Raw genomic sequence first — 24903 nt, forward strand, 5'->3', positions numbered from 1 at the left:
GCAAGTAGCACACCCTTAACTCAGTACTCTGCACCTAGCACACCCTGAACTCAGTACTCTGCACGTAGCACACCCTTAACTCAGTACTCTGCACCTAGCACACCCTGAACTCAGTACTCTGCACGTAGCACACCCTTAACTCAGTACTCTGCACCTAGCACACCCTGAACTCAGTACTCTGCACCTAGCACACCCTTAACTCAGTACTCTGCACCTAGCACACCCTGAACTCAGTACTCTGCACGTAGCACACCCTTAACTCAGTACTCTGCACGTAGCACACCCTTAACTCAGTACTCTGCACCTAGCACACCCTGAACTCAGTACTCTGCACCTAGCACACCCTGAACTCAGTACTCTGCACGTAGCACACCTTTAACTCAATACTCTGCACCTAGCACACCCTGAACTCAGTACTCTGCACCTAGCACACCCTGAACTTGGTACTCTACACCTAGCACACCCTGAACTCGGTACTCTGCACCTAGCACACCCTGAACTCGGTACTCTGCACCTAGCACACCCTGAACTCGGTACTCTTCACCTAGCACACCCTGAACTCGGTACTCTGCACCTAGCACACCTTGAACTCAGTACTCTGCACCTAGCACACCCTGAACTCAGTACTCTGCACCTAGCACACCCTGAACTCGGTACTCTGCACGTAGCACACCCTTAACCCAGTACTCTGCAAGTAGCACACCCTTAACTCAGTACTCTGCACCTAGCACACCCTGAACTCGGTACTCTGCACCTAGCACACCCTGAACTCAGTACTCTGCACGTAGCACACCCTTAACTCAATACTCTGCACCTAGCACACCCTGAACTCAGTACTCTGCACGTAGCACACCCTTAACTCAGTACTCTGCAAGTAGCACACCCTTAACTCAGTACTCTGCACCTAGCACACCCTGAACTCAGTACTCTGCACGTAGCACACCCTTAACTCAGTACTCTGCATCTAGCACACCCTGAACTCAGTACTCTGCACGTAGCACACCCTGAACTCAGTACTCTGCACGTAGCACACCCTTAACTCAGTACTCTGCACCTAGCACACCCTGAACTCAGTACTCTGCACCTAGCACACCCTTAACTCAGTACTCTGCACCTAGCACACCCTGAACTCAGTACTCTGCACCTAGCACACCCTGGATATTGGTATAGAATTGCATTTTATAGTTGGCCCCCCTACTTTTGTCCCTGTCCCCCCATGTGCCCCCCCAAATATAAAAGCTGGAGACGCCACTGTCTGGCACTTTGGAGAGGTGTTCTCTTCACGGATGAATCCCGGTTTTCACTGTACAGGGCAGATGGCAGACAGCATGTATGGCGTTGTGTGGCTGAGCGGTTTGCTGATGTCAAGGTTGTGGATCGAGTGGCCAATGGTGGCGGTGAGGTTATGGTATGGGCAAGCATATGCTATGGACAACAAACACAGCTGCATTTTATTGATGGCATTTTAATAGACAAAGATGCAGCGCTCAATGGAACCAGCAATAAAAGATTGTTATGACTAGAGTAAACAGTCAAGTTAGTTTATTAGATGCACATTGAAATTGAAAAACAACAGCTGGCAATAAAAAGATAAAATCAAACTGATTGAAAACAGATCATTGTCAGAATTGAAGTACTCCGATTGGTAGTAAAAACGATGCCGCCGTGACTACAGATTATAAAAGGTTAATGTCAGCAAGTGTGCTTTCTGTGTCAAACCTCAATAGCGGAACCTGTAAATGCAGTGTGCACAAAATGGAAAAGGAGAGACACCGCTCTCTAAAGTGCAACAGGTGGCTAGACGTGGATTACCGGACTCAGTGTGACCAGGGGGTGTCTTGTAGATCACGTCAAAGGATTCCCACAGTCAGGCTGGCTGATCAGGCGAGCTAAGACCTGGCTTTCTGGACGGTGCTATGGATGATGCATGGTGAATCCAAGGGCCAGAAGACACAGTCAGAACCCGAAGTGAGGAGAAAACAAACGCTGGGCAGATCGCAAGCTCCGTTGTGTTGCCGTGGCGACCGTGACTTAGTAAGGTTCAATATTGAGTTGGTCCACTCTTTGCAGCTATATCAGCTTCAACTCTTCTGGAAAGGATGACCACAAGGTTTAGGAGTGTGTCTATGGGAATATTTGACCATTCTTCCAGAACTGCATCTGTGAGGTCAGGCACTGATGTTGGATGAGAAGGCCTGGCTCGCAGTCTCTGCTCTAATAGCCCTTCCATACTGTCAGCTGGCCACGTTAGCAGTTAAGCGCCACTAATTTTAGCGTTTTAGTGGCGCTTTATCATCATTTTAGCAGCGTTTTCCGGTCGCTAGCGGGCCGCTTTTAACCCCTGCTAGCAGCTGAAGAAAGTGTTAAATGCGCCTGAAAAGCGCTCCTGCCGAATCGCTTTGCAGGCGCTTTGGCAGTGGTGTCTATTCATTTCATTGGGCAGGGGCGGTGGAGGAGCGGTGTGTTCACCGCTCCTAAACTGCTCCAAAGATGCTGCTTTCAGGACTTTTTCTAACTTCCTGCAAGAGCACTGCTCCAGTCTAAAAGCACTCGGGCTCTCACACTGGGGCTGCAGGGGAGGTGTTTTTCAGGTGCATTACAGGCACTATTTTTAGCCCTTTCATGCCTGAAAAACACCTCCAGTGTGAAAGGGGTCTAATTCATCCCAAAGGTGTTCTTTCAAGGTAAGGACTCTGTTCAGGCCAGTTAAGTTCCTCCACTCCAAACTCGCTCATCCTTGTCTTTATGGACGTTGCTTTGTGCACTGGTCCAAATCATTTGGTGGAGGGGGGTTATGGTGTGGGGTTGTTTTTCAGGGGTTGGGCTTAACCCCTTAGTATCAGTGAAGGGAACTAAGGCATCAGCATACCAAGACATTTTGGACAATTTCATGCTCCCAACTTTGTGGGAACAGTTTAGTGATGGACCCTTCCTGTTCCAACATGACTGCGCATCAGTGCACAATTTGACACCTTTGGGGTGACTTAGTGCAGAGACTGTGAGCCAGGCCTTCTCGCCAACATCAGTGCCTGACCTTTACAAAAGCACTTCTGGAAGAATAGTCAAACATTCCCATAAACACACTGCTAAACCTTGTGGACAGCCTTCCCAGAAGAGTTAAAGCTGTTATAGCTGCAAAGGGTGGGTCAACTCAATATTGAACCCTACGGACTAACACTGGGATGCCATTAAAGTTTATGTGCGTGCAAAGGCAGGCATCCCAATACTTTTGGTAATATAGTGTATGTATATATACAGTATATATATCTATATATATAGATATATATAGTATCCCACAAAAGTGAGTACACCCCTCACATTTTTGTAAATATTTTATTATATCTTTTCATATGACAACTCTGAAGAAATTACACTTTTGTAAAGTAATGTAAAAAAGTGAGTGTACAGCTTCTATAACAGTGTAAATTTGCTGCCTCTCAAAATAACTCAACACACAGCCATTCATGTCTAAACCGCTGTCAACAAAAGTGAGTACACCCCTAAGTGAAAATGTCCAAATTGGGCCCAAAGTGTCAATATTTTTTGTAGCCACCATTATTTTCTAGCACTGCCTTAACCCACTTGGGCATGGAGTTCACCAGAGCTTCACAGGTTGCCACTGGAGTCCTCTTCCACTCCTCCATGATGACATCACAGAACTGGTGAATGTTAGAGACCTTGCGCTCCTCCACCTTCTTTTTGAGGATGCCCCACAGATGCTCAATAGGGTTTAGGTCTGGAGACATGCTTGGCCAGTCCATCACCTTTACCCTCAGCTTCTTTGGCAAAGCGGTGGTCATCTTGGAGGTGTGTTTGGGGTTGTCATCATGTCGGAATACTGCCCTGTGGCCCAGTCTCTGAAGGGAGGGGATCATGCTCGGTTTCAGTATGTCACAGTACATGTTGGCATTCATGGTTCCCTCAATGAACAGTAGCCCCTCAGTGCTAGCAGCACTCATGCAGCCAAGACCATGACACTCTCACCACCATGCTTGACTGTAGGCAAGACACACTTGTCTTTGTACTCCTCACCTGGTTGCCGCCCCACACGCTTGACATTATTTGAACCAAATAAGTTTATCTTGGTCTCATCAGACCACAGGACATGGTTCCAGTAATCCATGTCCTTAGTCTGCTTGTCTTCAGCAAACTGTTTGCCGGCTTTCTTGTGCATCATCTTTCGAAGAGGCTTCCTTCTGGGACGACAGCTATGCAGACCAATTTGATGCAGTGTGTGGCATATGGTCGAAGCACTGACAGGCTGACCCCCCAACCCTTCGACCTCTGCAGCAATGCTGGCAGCACTCATACATCTATTTCCCAAAGACAACCTCTGGATATGACGCTGAGCACGTGCACTCAACTTCTTTAGTCAACCATGGCGAGTCCTGTTCTGAGTGGAACCTGTCCTATTAAACCACTGAATGATCTTGGCCACCATGCTATAGCTCAGTGTCAGGGTCTTGGCAATCTTCTTATAACCTAGGCACCTCTTTGCCATGAGGTGCCATGTTAAAATTCCAGTAACCAGTATGAGAGAGTGAAATGGATAATTGGGCCCAATTTGGACATTTTCACTTAGAGGTGTACTCACTTTTGTTGCCAGCAGTTTAGACAATAATGGCTTTGTGTTGAGTTTTTTGAGGGGACAGAAAATTTACACTGTTATACACACTGTACAGTCACTACTTTACATTGTAGCAAAGTGTAATTTCTTCAGTGTTGTCACATGAATAGATATAATAAAATATTTACAAAAATGTGAGGGGTGTACTCACTTTTGTGAGATACTGTGTATATACTCAAAACTGAAAATGGTCTGGGCAGGAAAAGAATTATAAAAGAAATATACATTTTTATTCACCTCCATCAAAATAACATAACATTTAAAAACCAACCTAAATCGGGAAAGAATACATATCACTTACATCGGGTCAGAAACAGACACCAATCTCTTGTAATTATTATACAGTTACAGTCTTGTCTTGTAGTAATATAGACCATGGCGTCATTTCCAGAACCAACATTGATGCATTTCAAGTGAAAGGTAGCTTCTTCAGAATGGAGTGATTGTGATATAATGCTACATTTTAATGAAGATGAATCAAAATGTATATTTTTAATATGTATGTATATATTTTATATTTTTTAATTGTTGTTTGCATAATGTTGTACCTATAAAGTTCAATATTGGAGTAACATCTTCTTGTTTCTCTAATCCGTGGTTTGACCAGTTATTTGTCACAAGTTGTTGAAGGTGGCTGGGGTCTGACATGGCATCCATCACAGGCCCCTCCCCCTTAGGGGGAAAGGGCTGGGAACACACCGCTCAAATCCACCTGTGAGGATCTGATGAGTTGCTGAAGAGATCCGGGTGCCTGCCTGGTCTGCAGCCAGGGAAATCCAATGGAAACAAAGAAGAATGGCGGCACATCCGGAAGTAAAATCAAAAGAGTTTATTGAAAGTCCATACAATCAAGCGAACATGACAAACATCAATCCAAAAATGACCAGTTTCAAGGGACATATTGAAATATAAATTGTATATATACATTGAAAAAAAAGCCAACCTGAAAATAGCAATCTGAATATAAATATAGGTAGAAAACAAATGCAGCATTAGGCATATATGGTTGTAAAACAATTTTCAAGAAAAGGGAAAAAAGGAAAACCCCTATCAAGGACGTAGCCTGACGCACCAAAAAAACCCCCAAAAAACGCATACACATCGATTGAAAAAATTGCACATTGAATGCATATGGAAGCAAATGACGGAGAACCATATATAAAAATATACTTGTTTCCTCAGACTAATGGTTGCAGTAACCTAAACTATGTGGGACAAACCTGAACCAAAACCAAAGCAAATTTCCAAAAATGCTTTGCAAAAAACAGGTCCAACCAAAAAATATTTTTTATATTGTTATTAGTGATGAACCTTAATCAAAATAATGGGAAACGTCCCACTAAAATTGAGACCTGAAGGAATGCGAGTACATAAATGGAAAATCCAATAAACTTCCCTTTTGCATAGCAGTCTAAATAAATCGCCACCCCTAATTGAAAGTTTAACTTTCTCCACAATTTGTACATGTACTAGAGAACTGTCTCCACGGTGATGACCATTGAAGTGTTTAGCGATATTAGTGGATTTACCAACTCTGATATCGTTTAGATGTTTATTAAAACGGTCACGTAACCTTCGAGTGGCACGTCCCACATATTGCACTTTACATGATTTACATGTGATGACATAAATCACATAGGAAGTATTACAATTGAAGAAATGTTTCAATCCAATGGTTTTACTATCACTACTAGATGTTACTTCCTGACCACCAAGAATATGTGGGCAACAGGGACAATCTCTCGCACCACATTTAAAATTACCCCTAAAATGTAGCCACGTGGTGGATTGCTTGGGTGTAGAACAAAAGAAGCTGGGAGAAAGAGTATTTGCTAAAGACTGAGCCTTGCTGGGTATGACATTAATTCCATCATGTAAAATTTTCAGCAATGACTCGACTTCAAATAAAAGCAGCAATTATCTGTTAACTATATCTCCAATATGTTTAAACTACTGACTAAAGGGGGTAACCAGAGACGGTTTGTTGCTATAGTTACGTTGAATATGGGGATGATAAGATAAGAGATCTTTCCTGTTCTTCTTTTTAGCAATAGTGTATGCGCGTTCCAACATCCATGGTGGATAACCACACTGTCTAAACCTATGATGAAGTGCTGTGGCTTCTCTGTCAAAATCGCAGTCCTCACTGCAAATCTGTTGTAGACGGATAAACTGGCCCACTGGGATCCATTTGACTGTATGCCTAGGGTGGTTGGACTGTGCTATGAGCAGGCTATTACCAGCCAGGGGTTTCCTGTATAGGCGCGTTGTTACATGGTCATGTGATGCCACCAAAAGCACATCTAAAAAACTGATCTCCTTGCATTCCATCTAGCCAGTGAATATCAAATTGCCAGTGTTAGAATTAAGGTATTCCAAAAAAAGATTCTAAACTTCCTACTCCATAGTCGCAAACAAACAAGAGGTCATCAATGTACTGAAAAATGTGTGTATGTTGGGTCTGAAGGGTTTTTCAGCTCCATAGATATGGGACCGCTCACACCGACCCCAGGAACAGGTTGGTGAGTGAGGGGGAAAATTTGGCCCCCATTACAGCCCCACACCGCTGGCAATAAAAAAAAACCATCAAAAATAAAATAGTTATGGGTCAGCAGATATTCCAGAACCTCCAAAACAAATGAGCGTTGACAATCATTGAAATCAGTATAACGCTCCAAATAAAAAGACACAAAGATGAAAAGATGTAATAATAAATTTACAAAAATGCGAGGGGTATACTCACATTTGTGAGATACTGTATATATACTCAAAACTGAAAATGGTTTGGACAGGAAGAGAATTAAAAAAGAAATATACATTTTTATTCACCTCCATCCAAATACCATAACATTTAAAAACCAACCTAAATCTGGGAAGAATACATATCACTTAAATTGGGTCAGAAACAGACACCAATCTCTTGTAATGATTATACAGTTACAGTCTTGTCTTGTAGTAATATAGACCATAGCATCATTTTCGGAGCCAACATTGACGCGCTTCAAGTGGAAGTTAGCTTCTTCAGAATAGGGTGATTGTGTTGTAATGCTACATTTTAATGGAGATTAATCAAAATGTATATTTTTTTATAATTGTTGTTTGCCTCATGTTGTACCTATAAAGTCCAATATTATTGTGTAACATCTTCTTGTTCCTCCAATCCGTGGTTTGTCCAGTTTTTGCCACAAGTTGGTGAAGGTGGCCGGGGTCTGACATGGTATCCATCAAAGAACCCCTCCCCCTTAGGGCCTGTGTGCCCAGCGCACATTGAACACATTGACAATATTTAACTAATTACCATATAGGTTATGGTCAGAAGGGCCTAAAGGAATCAAAAAGCTCTCTAACCGAACCAGTGGCAATATGTACAAATTCACTATGCTCTATTCTACTCCTTTAGAAAAACAAAAACTCTAACATGAGAGACATGGGAGACTGCGCCACTGGTGTGGACAGACACCTAATAAGCGATATCATTGAATTGGGACTTGGCAAAGCTACAAGTGACCAGCAACTACACGGTATTGAGAGAAATTCTTAATACACTGGAGACTTCAGTTTACTGACTGCTTAGTGTTTCTGTATGCATTCTGCTCCTTTGAACACTGCAAGGGGACAGTTAAAGTAAAGCTCACCTTCACCCTTTTTAACAGTTTACAAATTTTTCTTCCTCCTTCATGCTCCTGTTACATAATTGTACATTGAATTTTTTTCCGAACTAAATATCTTTTTAGGGGCACCTTGCCCCACATTTCTGATTCACTCTCCTAGATAATGCCTTAATGCATCTCCAGCGCACTGTGCAAGTGCTGGGAAAAAACTCCAGCAAACTGTGCATGTGCCACCACACATCACCAGGAGCTGGCTGCAAGTACCCAGAAGAAGCTGCCAGCCTCCTGATGATGTCAATAGAGAAAATATGGTATGAGATCCGCCATGTGTCAGCAGAATGCCAGGTTACACCAAACAATGTTGGATTCACTGGACATGTGAGTATGTTTTTTGCGGACAACCCATCTTAAGGTAAGAAGGGAAGGGCAGAGTAAAGCTCCTCATTACCGGTCCTGTTATTAAATTGAATTAAAGTTAAAATTGCTACAATATTTGTTATTGCCTTAGCATTTTTCAGTTTATGTTTTAGTCAACATTTTGGAATCTTGTGTTGAAACGTATCTTAAATATCTGAACAGGTCGCATTTCTACAGAAATTAAATTTGTTTTTGTTTTTTTAAGTAAACACATATGAATCGGGGGGGAAACCACACTGTTGTTTTCTTTGAAAAAAGTCTGATTCTTATTATCACTTATTTTGTATCAATAGCCAATAAACACTTACCCGCAATTTTACAGTTGTATTGCCAGTCCTTAGAAAAAGGCACAAGAAAGATTGTGAAAATGGTGTGACACCACTGACACTAGGACTGGTCTGAATGGAGCAAAGTGCTGAGTAGCAGAACCAGTGTTGAGTACAAGAGAGGTGCCTATTTCAGTAGAGCCTTCACCGAGACTGCTCTGTGCCATGGCATTTGTGCCAGATAAACTGCCCTGTTATTAAAATCAGTTTCAGTTTCAAACTGCCTTTGCTTCAGTTTATGGGTTTTTTTTTAGGTTTTCTAAATTTTGGCATGCTGGTAAATTCTTATCTGGAATTTCTGGCAAATTTGACACTTTGGTACAAGCATTTCCAAAGAAATTCAATTTACTTTTCTGCTTTCTGTTTTGAAAGGAACATCTGGAAACACGTGTGTATTATTCTGGGACAGTAAAAATGTTTGTCTTCTTTGCAAACATCTGATTACTTGAAAACATTGCATTTATCACAAATTTTAAATCTGAACTCAAGCCTTATCTTCAGTCTTCCACAATTGTAGAGGCTCCTCGCCTGTACTGAAAATTGCTTACTCTAATTTCACTGCACATTGTGAGCTTTTCACAGTGTGTGATAGAAATTGCAGCAAGTCAGACAGAGCCCGTCTCATTTCCTGGGTGGTGGGCTTTCAATATCACCTAGCGCTTTCCTCCTACTGTCCCTGAACCACCCCTTTTTATGATTGGATTTCCTTTTTATGATTGGATATCTCCTAGCCTTTTTCATCCTCATCATCCCCCACGGACATGGCTAAGTACCATTGGATCTTTTCTTTGTGGCACCAGCACATGTAGACAATGTAGAAGACACAGAAAAACCAAAACTGTCACCTTTCTCCCCAGGCAAATCCTACACTCTTAAACATTTTATTAATTGCAGCTCTAAATCAGTGGTTTATGTAGTGGAATGTAGTGCTTGTCAGATACAGTACGTGGGTTGCACTAATCGCCACCTAATAACCAGGGTCTCTGAACACTATAATGACACTGGCAATCCAAATGCCAAAAATATTTCTAATGTATCTAAACATTTCAAGACATGGTGCATGGAGGTAACCTTGATGCTTTTTCTTTCTTTGGTTTAGAACATCTTAAACGGTCTACAAAGGGGGTATACCCATCACACCCTGCTCCAACGGGAGGTGTGGTGGATACACATGTTAAATACCAGAATGCCGTTGGGTATGAACAATAGGATGGATGTTAGCCTGTTTTTGAAATAATGCTCTGAAGTATAACAATTAATGATTTTTTATTGAAAATCTTCCACTGTTGTAACAGTAGGAGTGCAATGGTTAACATTTCGTGCTCTTTGTTGAAATCCCCTGTTTTTGTGTGTGTTTGTATGGCCCAGGTCTGGCCATCTCCACCTGTAACCAATTAATGGGTTGATTTTTTAATTAAGTGATTTATGCCCCTCATACCTCACAAGGGCTGCTTCCCTTATATATACTTATTTTTACTGTCATATTTTTATGCTTTTGATGAAGGCCTAAGGCCGAAACGCGTCAGTATTTTTGGATGATGTTATTGCTGTAATGCTCAAATAAATATTTTCTATGGAGAAGCTGTTGAGTTGCCAGCCTGTACTTTCTAAAGTGATCACATGGTACCGGCAGCAGGCCGGTTCACTGACCAGTCAGTGAACACAGCCGGTGACGGATCACGCTGAAGCGTGGCCCCAGGGCCACGCATGAGGCTTGTTCTGGGAGGACATCATATGATGTCAACCTGGAACAATGAAAGTTCGGTCCTGCCGAAAGCACCTGAACATAATAAGCAAATAAGCAAATATGGGTATTTGGTCTCACCATATGGCCATACAGTGCTTAAGCCCCACTACTGCTTCAAAGTACCCAATTTTCAGCAGGTTCTACACTATTCATAGAATGAAAGATCCCACTTCTCAACCATGGGAGAAATACACTCCTCTTGGGAGAACTAAAAGGACTCCTCCTATAACTCAGGTGGACACTGATTAGAAGCACTAGTGGGGGGTGATGGGGTGGTCCATCCCAAGGGGTCTGGTCAGAACCCATATAACTGACAAAGACTTGACAAAGACTTGGGAGGCACACCCTAACTATGCATCACATTAAAGATGGTGCTGCCATAATACCATACAAACAATTATAGCACACACATACAAAAATGTAATTTAAATCCTACAAGGCTATTTAAAGCACCTGAACATAATAAGCAAATAAGCAAATATGAGGATTTGGTCGCACCATATGGCCACACAGCGCTTAACCCCTCAGGTTTGTGCACCCCATCATCCCCCACTAGTACTTCTAATCAATCAAAGGAGGAGTTCTTTTAGTTCCCCCCTAAAGAGGAGTGTATTTCTCCCATGGTTGAGAAGTGGGATCTTTCATTCTATGAATAGTGTAGGACCCACTGAAAATGGGGTACTTTGACGCAGTAATGGGTTTAAGCACTGTATGGCCATATGGTGCGACCAAATCCCCATATTTTTGCTTATTTGCTTATTATGTTCAGGTGCTTTTAATAGCCTTGTAGGATTTAAATTACATTTTTGTATGTGTGCGCTATAATCTTTTGTTCTGTTTGTGTGGTCTTATGGCAGCACCATCTTTAATGTGATGCATAGTTAGGGTGTGCATCCCAAGTCTTGTGTGTGTATTACAAAACATTCATTAAAATCATTAAACTGAAACCCAGTAAGTGCTCTTAGTTTGCTGACACTTACATTGTGGTCCCATGAGCTGGAAAATCTTTGTACAGGATGAGGCTGAGAATGTCATTAATGCGTATCAGTGACAGTGCGGTGTGGGATTTACCAGCCATTTGTTGGTAAATGTGGCTGGGGTAACACACCATGTTTGTCACAGGCCTTTCCCTTAAATGCCGCGTACACACGGTCAGAATTTCCAACAACAAATGTTTGATGTGAGCTTGTTGTCAGAAATTTTGACCGTGTGTAGGCTCCATCGGACATTTGTTGTCGGAATTTCCATCAACAAAAATTTGAGAGCTAGTTCTCAAATTTTCCCACAACAAAATCCGTTGTTGGAAATTCCGATCGTGTGTACACAATTCCAACGCATAAAATTCCACGCATGCTCGGAATCAAGTAGAAGAGCCGCACTGGCTATTGAACTTAATTTTTCTCGGCTCGTCGTACGTGTTGTACGTCACCGCGTTCTTGACGTTCGGAATTTCCGACAACATTTGTGCGACCGTGTGTATGCAAGACAAGTTTGAGCCAACATCCGTCAGAAATAAATCCAGGATTATGTTGTCAGAATGTCCGATCGTGTGTACGCGGCATTAATGCCCGTGTGCCCAGCACACATTGAACACATTGAGAATAAGTAACTGATAATCATATAGGGAATGGTCAGTAGGGACTAAAAAATCAAAAAAATTCAAAATCAAAAGTTATCCAAATCAATCAGTGATGATAAGTTAACACTCATTATGCTCTACTCCTTTAGAAAAATAGGGTCAATGACTCAAATATGGGAGATATGGGAGGCTGTAACACTGGTGTGCACAGGCACCCAATTAGCAGAATCTATTTATTTTTCTGCTTTCTGTTTTAAAAGGAAAATCTAGTAACAAGTGTGTATTATTCTGGGACAGTAAAAATGTTTGTCTTCTTTGCAAACATCTGATCATTATTAATATTTGGATCCCTTGACAGTTGGCATTTATCACAAATTTTAAATCTGAACTCCAGCATTACCTTCAGTCTTGCACCATTGTAGAGGCTCCTCATCTGTACTGAAATAGCTTACTCTAATTTTACTGCACATTGTGAGCATCTAACAGTGTGCAATAGACAAGCACAGGGACCTACTGATGACACCACTGGGTCTAATATAAAGTGTATGTACAGTGCATCCGGAAAGTATTCACAGCACTTCACTTTTTCCACATTTTGTTATGTTACAGCCTTAATCCAAAATTGATTAAATTCATTATTTTCCTTACAATTCTACAAATAATACCCCATAATGGCAATGTGAAAGAAGTTTTTTTGAAATCTTTGCAAATTTATTAAGAATAAAAAATGAAAAAAATGACATGTACATAAGTATTCACAGCCTTTGCTCAATACTTTGTTGAAGCACCTTTGGCACCAATTACAGCCTCAAATCTTTTTGAGTATGATGCTTCAAGCTTGGCACACCTATTTTTGGGCAGTTTCTCCCATTCTTTTTTGCAGGACCTGTCAAGCTCTATCAGGTTGGTCACCCATAATATGTTTGGTTCGCTATGGCGGCAATATGAAATACATGTGAGTATGAAGATGGGGAAGTCCAAATTGTCCTGCATTTTTTCATTTAACTAGAACGTAGTTCCTAGCCCATATATAATAAAGTAGGGCTGATCAAAGGTGCTTAAAAAAGGTTTGCAACAAACAGAGGAAGCAAAGTAGGACTTCCAACTTAAAGGAGACCATCCCACCAAACCAGGAGTGTTGGAGATAAGACCATTCTCTAAACTAGGCAGTTTCTGTTGCAAATTGGTGGCTTTAATTCAACTTCCAGATTGAAAATTGGTTGTATAACAATCAAAATAACCTCACTAATATTCAAAAAGATATTTCTATTTGCTTTCCACCACAGTATTGTTTGGTAATGTCAAACTAGAAAATGTTTGTGTTCAGGCCCGGACTGGGATGAAAAAATAGGCCCGGGCATTTTAGACTGAGCAGTTTTAGTTATACCAGTTATAAAGCATTACTCACAGAGCCAGTTATAAAGGAGTATTGCTTTATAACTGGCTTTTTGAGTATTACTTTTAGTAGTGCTTACAAAGCATGTTACAAATTTCATTCATAGTCAACTTTTCTAGGTAGAACGGTCTCCCTTTCAGCCTGAGCCAGGCACACCACTGCTGAGGTAGAGGAGTGCTCAGAGACAGTAGCGTAGCGTAGGTTGTCAGCGTCCGGGGCAACGCAGGTAATTTGCGCCCCTTAATCCGTAGACCTACCTATTCTTATCTCGCACCCAGAGAATTCTGCCGCACTCCTGCCACCACGGAATCTGACATGACATCAAGGGTAGCACACTCTGGACAGCGCCCCTCTAAATTTTGCGCCCGGGGCCATAGCCCGACTGCCCCCCCCACACTACGCCACTGCATAGACACACTGATTACAAAATCCTGACCATGAGCTGGCTGATTAGAAGACTGCAACCACACAAGAGGAAAAAAAGAGCATAATTACCATTATCAAAGGAGCACTCTCTGGCCCTGGAGCATCAGATCCAAATCCCTTAACCAGCGGGAAAAGAAATGGGTGGAAAGAGAGGGGTGTGTACACCAGCCACACTGCTTTCCTTATAAGTGGTGGCAGCACCTAGTCAGCTTTCATGTGCAGGAGGCAGGTTGGAGATCCTGCAACTGCATATACAGAAGGTGGTGGTGTGGAAGGCCTCAACCTCTTCGTCTCACCTGGTGTCCTGGTTGCCAGGTGACCGCGGCTGCGAGGCGCATGAGCGAACTGGGACCTTCACTTTAGCAGTGGCCTAGGTTGCTATGGAGCGGTTTGGTGGGCGGGGGAATGGTGAGACTCTTTCCACTCCTCCCGCATATGCAGCACATCGCCCACGGCCAGCTCTGCATCCACACATCCACCGGCAGCCGGCCCTGCAATCCGTCCATACACCCGCGGCCAGCCCTGCATGTCACAGTCTTCCTAAGACATGTGGCCCCGGCCCACCGGGAAAATGCCCGGTGTGCCCTATGGCCTGAATCTTGTTCCTGCTAAACCGCCCAAAATTCAAACCATCTATGGATGACTTCGAGCTGGCCATAGATGATCTTGTTTTATTCATTCAACAAGCAGGTCAAACAAAAAAAACTGACCTGATACCTCCCCGCTGTGTCATTGTATTCTTACAGTGAGGAGACCTCCCTGCCATCAGAATACACTGATCAGTGCTGCATGCTTTAGCCTGCAGTACTGATTAAGAGAAAATTTTATAGCAGGGTGGTCGTACAGAAGTTAATCGGTAGATCAACTTCTGTGCAACTACAGTGCCTATACACGGATTGAAATTCAGCCAGTCCCTGCTGAACCAGTCAAAAAGACTTGATCTTTTAACTTTCTTACCACCAGGATCTATCCATTTAAACAACCCTCACTACGTTGACAATTTCTCTGTAACGTCCTAAAGTTTCTCTTTTTCATAAAAGTGGATCTTCAACAATATTTCAGTGTTCATCTCATTTAATTTAATGGTTAACACAAGTAAACATTTACTGAAATGTCAAAATATGAAATAATTAAAGGACAATAACACTTTTAATGAAGTTTGCCTGCATTTAAGTGTCTTGGCAGCCAATTCAAAATGAATGAGCTTCTAAAATAAGCGTGCAAAACTTGTATGTGTAGTGTACACAATTTAAAATACATTGTGTGTGCATTCTTTAATAAACATCAGGTTTAATAGACTCCTGATGTCTGTCTTTTATGTGGAAGAAAAAAACGGAGCTCTCGGTCTCCTTCTTCCCTGGCACCCAGCAGCACAGTGAGCTTGGAGGTGCTGATGATGAAATAGCACTTTCGATTCTTTTTTTTCTCTGCAGGAGAGCATTAAACCTTAGGGTAATGTTTAAGAATCTCCCCACTTTCCATCATGAACAAAAAAGCTAGTGATGATACCTGTAAGAAGACAGAGAGCTGGTCTCATTGTAGAGAATGTAAACAATACCACAGCAGCTGCCTAGGTGGTAGTGGGGGGGACATAGAAAACTTTATGAATGGATGTGTTTTCTATGTTTCTCCATGCTGTTGTAGCTGCTCATGGCTGCTGCAGTTTGCTTTTACATTTCTGGTGTGGGCAGTGGTGTAAATTTTATTAGTGGATGTGATCAGTAGCTTGTTAGCCACTGATCACATCTGTTCATGGTCTCTCGGTCCCCAATCTTCAGGCATACTACACAGCAGCGAACATAGGTCCATTATCCCACCTTCATGACACATGTCAAATGACGCTATGGGCCACCATTGATCTGGGTGACTCTCACCCCATCCCCATTTCCTCTGTACTCTGGCTCCCTCCCCGAAACTCCAACATGGGTTTGGACAGTGTATAGCACACGCTCTCCGCTTATGGGACTCTGTTAAATATTCAATAGACTATTGTCCCCCCACCTACCACTATTGCGTCTTACTTATTGCCCATTATTTCCCCCCAGCTGTGAGAACCCTAAACAATTTTTATGGTGGGCGGATAATGGATTCACTGACGTCCATTCTCTTTTCACCCCCACGAGAATAACCATGTTTGAAGCCCTTAGATCTTCCCATGATATCCCCCTTCAGGAACATTGTATTTACCTTCAAATTAAACAATTCCTCCAACAACTCATAAGGGCCCAACCTACGCCATACACTTTGACCCTCTTTGAACGTATTTGCAGGGCTACACCCCACTCTCTGGGATTAATATCATTACTTTACTCCTCAATCACCTCCTCTAGGAAACCCCCAGTAAGATCATATCATATCCAATGGGAGAAAGACCTTGGTAAGCAATTGGATCCAGAGGACTGGCAGATTATGACGATATCCCTTACAACGAACTCTAGGAATGTTCTTACTGTGGAAAAAGCACGCAAGGTGTTCTATAGATGGTATTACACGCCAGCTAGGCTGGCTCGTTTTATTCCTTCTTACTCCCCTCATTGTTACCGGGGTTGTTCACTGGAGGGTACAATGGCCCACATTTGGTGGACATGTCCTAAGGTATGCAGACTATGGGTCAGGGTCTACACCCTTCTATACAATATGCTCTACTCAGACCTTAAAGGAGACCTCTATGAAGCCCTTCTATGTAAACCAATCCTTGAACTTCTCCACCAAGAACGCCAATTAGCTTTGCACCTTTTTAATGCAACTAAGTTGACCATTGCGAGGGCATGGAAAACCCCTGTACTCAGCTTCGAAGCAGTTAAAAACCGCATGAATTACGTTATGATAAATTAAAAATTGGAGTCCTTTACCTATGACACTCACAATAAATTTCTCAGGGTCTGGCAACCATGGATATCATATAACCAACCTTCCAGGTTCAATAACCTACTTCTCTCAATCTAAGGGCCTCTGGATGCACCCCCTTCCGATGGCCTTTTCCCCTTCTTCTTTCCTCCCTTTTTTCTCTCTCTCTTAAGTCCCCCCCCCACCCTATTCTCTGCAGTCTACCCATTCTCTTTCTTTTTCTGTGTATTCTTCTCTGAGACTCCTGATTACAAGGAGTCGGTCTAGTGACAATGGTTACAACGATACAGAATAAAAAAGAAAGACTAAACAAAAGGAAAAAAATTAAATTAAAATTATTTTTCTTTCTTATCCACATCAATATGCTGTTGATTTACGAATGTATGAACCCCTTTATATTGCTTGGGGTTTTTTATTTTTTTTGCGCTTTTGCCTACCAAATGATATACTCTGGGACATTGATTGACTTTTTTTTTTACAGCGTAACGCTGATGCTTTTTTTTTTCTCTCTTATTCTTTTATTGCACTGGCGAATATTGTATCACGTATATAGCATCCCTTTGTTGGAATCCTCCTCTTCATCTTATGTTTGATGTAACCATCACATTGTTGCACTTATTTGTCTTTATTTACTTTTCTATCAATAAAAACTTTGTAAAAGAACATTTTTAAGTACATGTAGCCGGGAGTGGACTACGGTTATATGACTTTGCAGACAACTGTTGCTATTCTAGCCCTGCTTCTATGTCCCCCCAGTGCTGGATTTCCCTCACTGACATTGTCTCCTGAAACACAGAGAAAGGCATTGTGGGAGATGTAGTTGCCTTAATAGGCATTGCTGATATCGCAGAATTGACTGTGAACCGCATCTCCCAAGAGACTGTCTGCTCGCAGAGGAATTGTGGGAAATGTGGGAGAGACTGTATAGGGATCTGCTGTCTTGCTTCCTGGATCTCACTTTGTGAGCATCACTCTGCCAATCTGTGAGAGGATTGTGGCCTAGCATGCAATCCCCAGTTTACCGCTCCAGCCCCAGCGACTCCAGCCGTCAACTGCTGGTCAAAGGATGCCCTGCAGCAGCACTGAATACTGTAGAATCAGATTGCGGAGTCCACAGACTGATCCCTGTCCGAGGCCAGTTGAAAGAGGAAGAATTGTTTGTTGGTTCCATCAACTCGGATGGTCTATCAGGATTGTTGAGGGGGCTTCAAGCCCACAGATTCTATTGTTTGCCAAGTACTGCACTTTCAACACAGAACACCTGCAACATGCTTTTGGATTACAAATAGCATTGCTATCAATTAGGAGTTATTATCTTGCATTGTTCATCATCTCTTTAGTGGAGCCAGGAATCTCTGTTCTATGAGCTCCAACGTTGCCAGTGAAGTACAAGGCCTTGCTGTTAGGATAGTGTTGTTAGTACTCTTAAAGGGGACATTTAACTGGTAGCTATAGTATACTATCTCTCATTAGGATAAAGGTATTATAGGTCAGTTCAGGGTTTTCCTTTAAAGTGGCCACTTTTATTACATTCATTGATCGCTTCTCAATATACCCTATGGTGATTGTGTATATTGCTGCATTCATGTGTCACTATTAACTGCAATTGTTACAAGTATTATTTCAACCTAGTCTGGGTCCATCCAGGATTTGGCTGAATAATTCTAGTCTTCACCTCTCATCTTAAAGAAGTAAAGTTTGAGAGAGTTGAAACTATTTGCATTGTGTCTGTGTATCATTTAAAGGTATACATAACATGTCTGAACCTAGAGTGTCAGAGGGACTGGAGAGTTCACAGGGTCATGGTGGCGTAAGAGAACCTGCATTATCAAGCAACCCCGAGGGGGCAGTGCTACATACAGTTTTGTATTTTTACATTGCCAATAGACATACAGAAGTTGAACATGAGGTCTACATGAAAGTGTACAAATCATGTAGAAACATCAGAATGGTACAGTCTACCACAGGGCATAAAATAAAATGTAACAAAGAAAACCAAGTAAGGCTAGGTTAGTTTTAGTTTGGAAATATTCCCCTAATGGTCCCCATGCTCTGGTAAGGGTCTCGTGGCAGCTCTACTTCTTCCCTAAAGTGTACTCACAGAGAATATAATTGGGTCAGCTTCAACTCCATAAATCATCAACTCAATAAAAAAAAAAAAAAAGGTTTGGGAGAGTAGGATAGGATATAATGTCTCCTCCTCCATTGAACAATGCCATCAATGCCTTGAGACCATTGGGTACATTTTGTGTAAGAAGGAGGGAGTTCATCCCGTGTGGAGTTTTATAAACGTTTTCTTGTACATTGACTTTCAAAGAGCATTTACTGTATGTACTATGGAGTAAATAAACTCCCAATCATCTTCAGAAAGGTTGATTCCCAAATCTTTTTCCCAAACCTTGCAGATCACACCTGTGTTAGTGGGGATATTGGAAGTCATTTGCATATTGTGGGGATGGGGCGCAGTTGTGGGGCACCTGAGAGGCAAAGCCTTTTGAACAAGGTCAGTTCTCTCCCAGATTTAAGAGATGGTTGGTTTAAAAGGTTTAAAAATACCACAATCAACAATTGTGCCTGTGATTTTGCGCAAAACAGAATAAAATGAATAATCAATAAATAATAATCAATGAATATGCATGGGTGATAAATCATATAAAAATCAAATAGTCCATGAGTGAATATCCGTGACTGTAGTGCAAATCAATCAAGTGAATAAAATGCGTGAATATTCTATACAGTGAAACATCAAAAATGCAAAGTGCGTTGATAGTAGATCTCGTGACTTTTGTGGTGTTGGATACCCACTAGGGGCTCCCAGAACTCTCACCTTGTTGACACCAAAATAGTGCCTTTATGTATCCATTCAGGACTGTGCTTGTTCCAATCCAATCTGTGTAGTTGTTCTGGTGCGTCTATGGGGAGATGGCGTTCTCTCCGGTATATAGACTCCACATATGGGGGGTAATCAAAAAGGAGGATACTCCAATAGGGTGATAACGTTAAAGCCAAAGATTTTATTTAAAATTATCTGCTTACATAGAGGTAGGAGAAGTAGCGTTGAAACAGCGATAAACACAGTGTGTTTACAATCCCCGATACGTCACTTCCGGTCCGCGCTATTGTGTATCCGGTTATGTCCTACGCGTTACGTCATATCACATGACTTCCTCAGGGCACCAAATGTGTGCCAATCCCGCGGCCATCATAGAGAGGATGGACTCGCTAATGCTTTGTGAATAAAGTTTCCATGTATTCATACAAAACAGTAAAAAAAGTTTGCAGCAGAGGTGTTTAAAGTTGTTTATGTTGGTACTAGTGACGTTAATCGAATCGGTCTCCGTTCTGGTGGCGATCATGCTTCATTTATAATGGATCATACATGTTACCAATTATATAATTGATAAGATTGTAAGATACGTATTATTCGTAAATATACCCCATATTGTAGCTGACAAAATAAATAAGGTAAAACACTGAACGGTTGGCTATAAAGTAAAATATGTTAAGAGTTACTTTAATATAGGATATTGTTAAAAATATAAGGATTGAATGTTAAAAATTGAATATAAAAAGACAAACTTAATAATAAAAATGATGTTTGATAAAAACTCCTCAGATTGAATCATGCGACTGGGTCATGCGATGATACGAGCAGGAAAATGTTATATATAATAATGCACACCGGAAGTGATATACTGGGTTTACAGAGGAAAAATTGTGGATAGCTAAAAATCACTTATAAAACAGTTTAAGTCAAATTCTATATTTAACCCTTCCGGCGCTAGTGTCCTCATTCTATGTATCCACTTAGACTCATTCTGACTGAGTGTTCTGATTTTGTGGTCCCCTCTCCATAATTTGTTGTATTTTTCAATACCCCAAAATAACAATCCTGTGGGATCTTTGTTATGTACCAGCGCAAAGTGCTTGGATACATTATGTTTTGGGCATCCCTTTAAAATGTTTTTAACATGTTCCTTGATTCTAATTTTTAGTGCTCTCTTTGTCCTCCCTAGGTACTGTAAGTTACAGGAACATTGTAAAACGTACACTACCCCCTCTGTGTGGCAATTGATGAAATCTTTTATTGGGTAAGTGTTTCCTGTACTGGTTGCCTTAAATTCATGTTTTTTACCCTGAAATTTTTTTGCATGCGTGCATGCATAACAGTATTTGCACGGATAAAACATTTTTAAGCTATCCACAATTTTTCCTCTGTAAACCCAGTATATCACTTCCGGTGTGCTTTATTATATATAACATTTTCCTGCTCGTATCATCGCATGACCCAGTCGCATGATTCAATCTGAGGAGTTTTTATCAAACATCATTTTTATTATTAAGTTCGTCTTTTTATATTCAATTTTTAACATTCAATCTTTATTTTTTTATACTTTAACTCTTATATATTTTTTACATATTTTTAACAATATCCTATATTAAAGTAACTCTTAACATATTTTACTTTATAGCCAACCGTTCAGTGTTTTACCTTATTTATTTTGTCAGCTACAATACGGGGTATATTTACGAATAATACGTATCTTACAATCTTATCAATTATATAATTGGTAACATGTATGATCCATTATAAATGAAGCATGATCGCCACCAGAACGGAGACCGATTCGATTAACGTCACTAGTACCAACATAAACAACTTTAAACACCTCTGCTGCAAACTTTTTTTACTGTTTTGTATGAATACATGGAAACTTTATTCACAAAGCATTAGCGAGTCCATCCTCTCTATGATGGCCGCGGGATTGGCACACATTTGGTCTACAATAAAATGGCGTCAAGTACACTTCCTGTCCCCACTATATAAATACACTATGGTAACAACCAATCCGGTGCCCTGAGGAAGTCATGTGATATGACGTAACGCGTAGGACATAACCGGATACACAACATCGCGGACCGGAAGTGACGTAGTGGGGATTGTAAACACACTGTGTTTATCGCTGTTTCAACGCTACTTCTCCTACCTCTATGTAAGCAGATAATTTTAAATAAAATCTTTGGCTTTAACGTTATCACCCTATTGGAGTATCCTCCTTTTTGATTACCCCCCATATGTGGAGTCTATATACCGGAGAGAACGCCATCTCCCCATAGACGCACCAGAACAACTACACAGATTGGATTGGAACAAGCACAGTCCTGAATGGATACATAAAGGCACTATTTTGGGCAGCACAGTGGTGTAGTGGGTAGCACTCTCGCCTAGCAGTAAGAAGGGTCGCTGGTTCGTATCCCAACCATGACACTACCTGCCTGGAGTTTGCATGTTCTCCCTGTGCCTGCGTGGGTTTCCTCCGGGTACTCCGGTTTCCTCCCACACTCCAAAGACATGCTGGTAGGTTAATTGGATCCTGTCTAAATTGTCCCTAGTATGTATGAATGTGTGTTAGGGACCTTAGATTGTAAGCTCCTTGAGGGTAGGGACTGATGTGAATGTACAATATATATGTAAAGCGCTGCGTAAATTGACGGCGCTATATAAGTACCTGAAATAAAATAAATAAATAAATTTTGGTGTCAACAAGGTGAGAGTTCTGGGAGCCCCTAGTGGGTATCCAACACCATGAAAGTCACGAGATCTACTATCAACGCACTTTGCACTTTTGATGTTTCACTGTATAGAATATTCACGCATTTTATTCACTTGATTGATTTGCACTACAGTCACGGATATTCACTCACGGACTATTTGATTTTTATATGATTTATCACCCATGCATATTCATTGATTATTATTTATTGATTATTCATTTTATTCTGTTTTGCGCAAAATCACAGGCACAATTGTTGATTGTGGTATTTTTAGATTATAGTTAGTGAGTGGTGTTCACTTTTTTGATTTTGCAGCATTTCACATAGTATTCACTTTAGTAGTGCAGAAGTTCATCTTAGGATATATTTTTTATTGGTTTAAAAGGTTGTTTGTCTGTAATGCCCCGTACACACGAGCGGAAATTCCGCCAGCAAAAGTCTGATGAGTGCTTTTGGTAAGAAAATGTGACCGTGTGTATGCTCCATCGGACTTTTACTGGCGGAATTCCAGCCAGCAAAAGATTGAGAACGTGTTCTCAATTTTTCGGTCGGAAAAAGTTCCAATCCGAAATTCCGATCATCTGTACCAATTCCAACTCGCAAAATTCCTACGCATGCTCAGAAACAATTCGAAGCATGCTCGGAAACAATGAACTTAATTTTCCTCAGCGCGTCGTAGTGTTGTACGTCGCCGCGTTCTTGACGGTTGAAAGTTCTGCGAACTTTTGTGCGACCATGTGTATGCAAGCCAAGCTTGAGCGGAATTCCGTCGGAAAAACCACCCAAGATTTTTCCAATGGAAATTCCACTCATGTGTACGCGGCATAAGTCTACTTTTACTGAAAAAAATAAAAAATAATGTGTTTTTTTTTCTCTTTCTTATTATTTAGTTTCAAAGATTTTACTTGTGAGAGACAGAATAATATATATATATATATATATATATATATATATATATATATATATATATATATACTGTATATTTACGAGAGAGAGAGAGACAGAGAGACAAAGAGAGAGAGACAGAGAGAGAGAGAGAGTATACACAGCTTTAACGTTGTGAGGAAGGCATTATGTTATTTAAGTGAGATAATGCATTTTAGAAGCCAAATCCAACCATAATTTACTGAACTGAAAGATATTAATTTGTTAACTGCAAAAAAAACTTTGGATTGGATTTAGCATTTATAGCATTTTAACCAAAGTGATTTCCTATTTAAATATGTATTTTTTAGGTTGTCTAGGTAACAAATTATAACTCTAGCAGGCTGGGTGTAGTGAGAGCACTGGAGGAGGTGTTGTTAGCCTGTCACTTGTTGCCACACCAGCCAGGATAGTTATAGATTTTGTATCTTTTGATGAAGATTCCGCTCATGGATAATTCTAAAAGTAGTTCTGAAATTATTGGTGTTATCGAGTTGAAATATCTCCAGTAGAAGGCTATTATAGCATACAAAGACATTTTAGACAGTTGTGTACTTTCAACCTTGGAGTAACAGTTTGGAGAATGCCTTTTTAAGTTGTACCATGACTGGTCTGTGCCTCTGTGTACAAATTCAGATCCGTAAGAAAAGTTTGATGAGTTTGATACAGAGTAGCTCGAATGGCTTGTACCAAGGCCTGAACACTGATTGTGAGCCCAAGCCCACCCGTTCAATATCAGTACTTTATCTTACAAAAGGCCTTTTGGCTGAATGGGCACATGTTTCTATAGACACACTCCAAAGTCATGCGTCCCAGGTTTTGGAGTAGGAGTTCAGTAAGGTCATATGGGTGTGATTGTCAGGTGTGCACTTACTTATGGCCGTATAATGTATATTCCTATTAAATTCCAGATCAGCACAAGGAACTGTTGTGTAAAGCTGCATCATCTACTGTAGGGCGTTATTATCTTGACTTTATACACTTATCTGTTCTCTCCCCATTGTTTAGTTCTCTTCATTTTACATTTTTAGCAATTAGTCCTCCCCTGCCGCATACAGCCACAGGCTCAGAATGTTGAAGTAAATGAGATACTGAGCCAGTTAAATCACATATTAGTGACTGTACTGTCATCAGCATTGCTTCTCTGGGACAAAAAAAAGAAGATCATGCTGCTTCGCCTGTGAGCATGCTGTCACAAGTGCACTTGAGCATGCCTGTGAGCATGCTCACGGGCGAAGCAGCATGCTGCTGTGTATGTGTATGCGCACGCGTGCGTGCACCTGTGTGCGTGCCCATACGCATGCGCATAAGCATTAGCCAAATTCCTTTGTCGATGAGAGGAAGCATGAATTAGCCTGTGGAGAGGCACAGAAGCCCATCTGGAGGAACCATGTTTTCTACTGGCATGCCCTTCCTAACAGGGTGTCACAGGGCAGTTGATATTATC

The sequence above is a fragment of the Aquarana catesbeiana genome, linkage group LG06, assembly GCF_042186555.1.
Source record: "Aquarana catesbeiana isolate 2022-GZ linkage group LG06, ASM4218655v1, whole genome shotgun sequence".
NCBI lineage: Eukaryota > Metazoa > Chordata > Amphibia > Anura > Ranidae > Aquarana > Aquarana catesbeiana.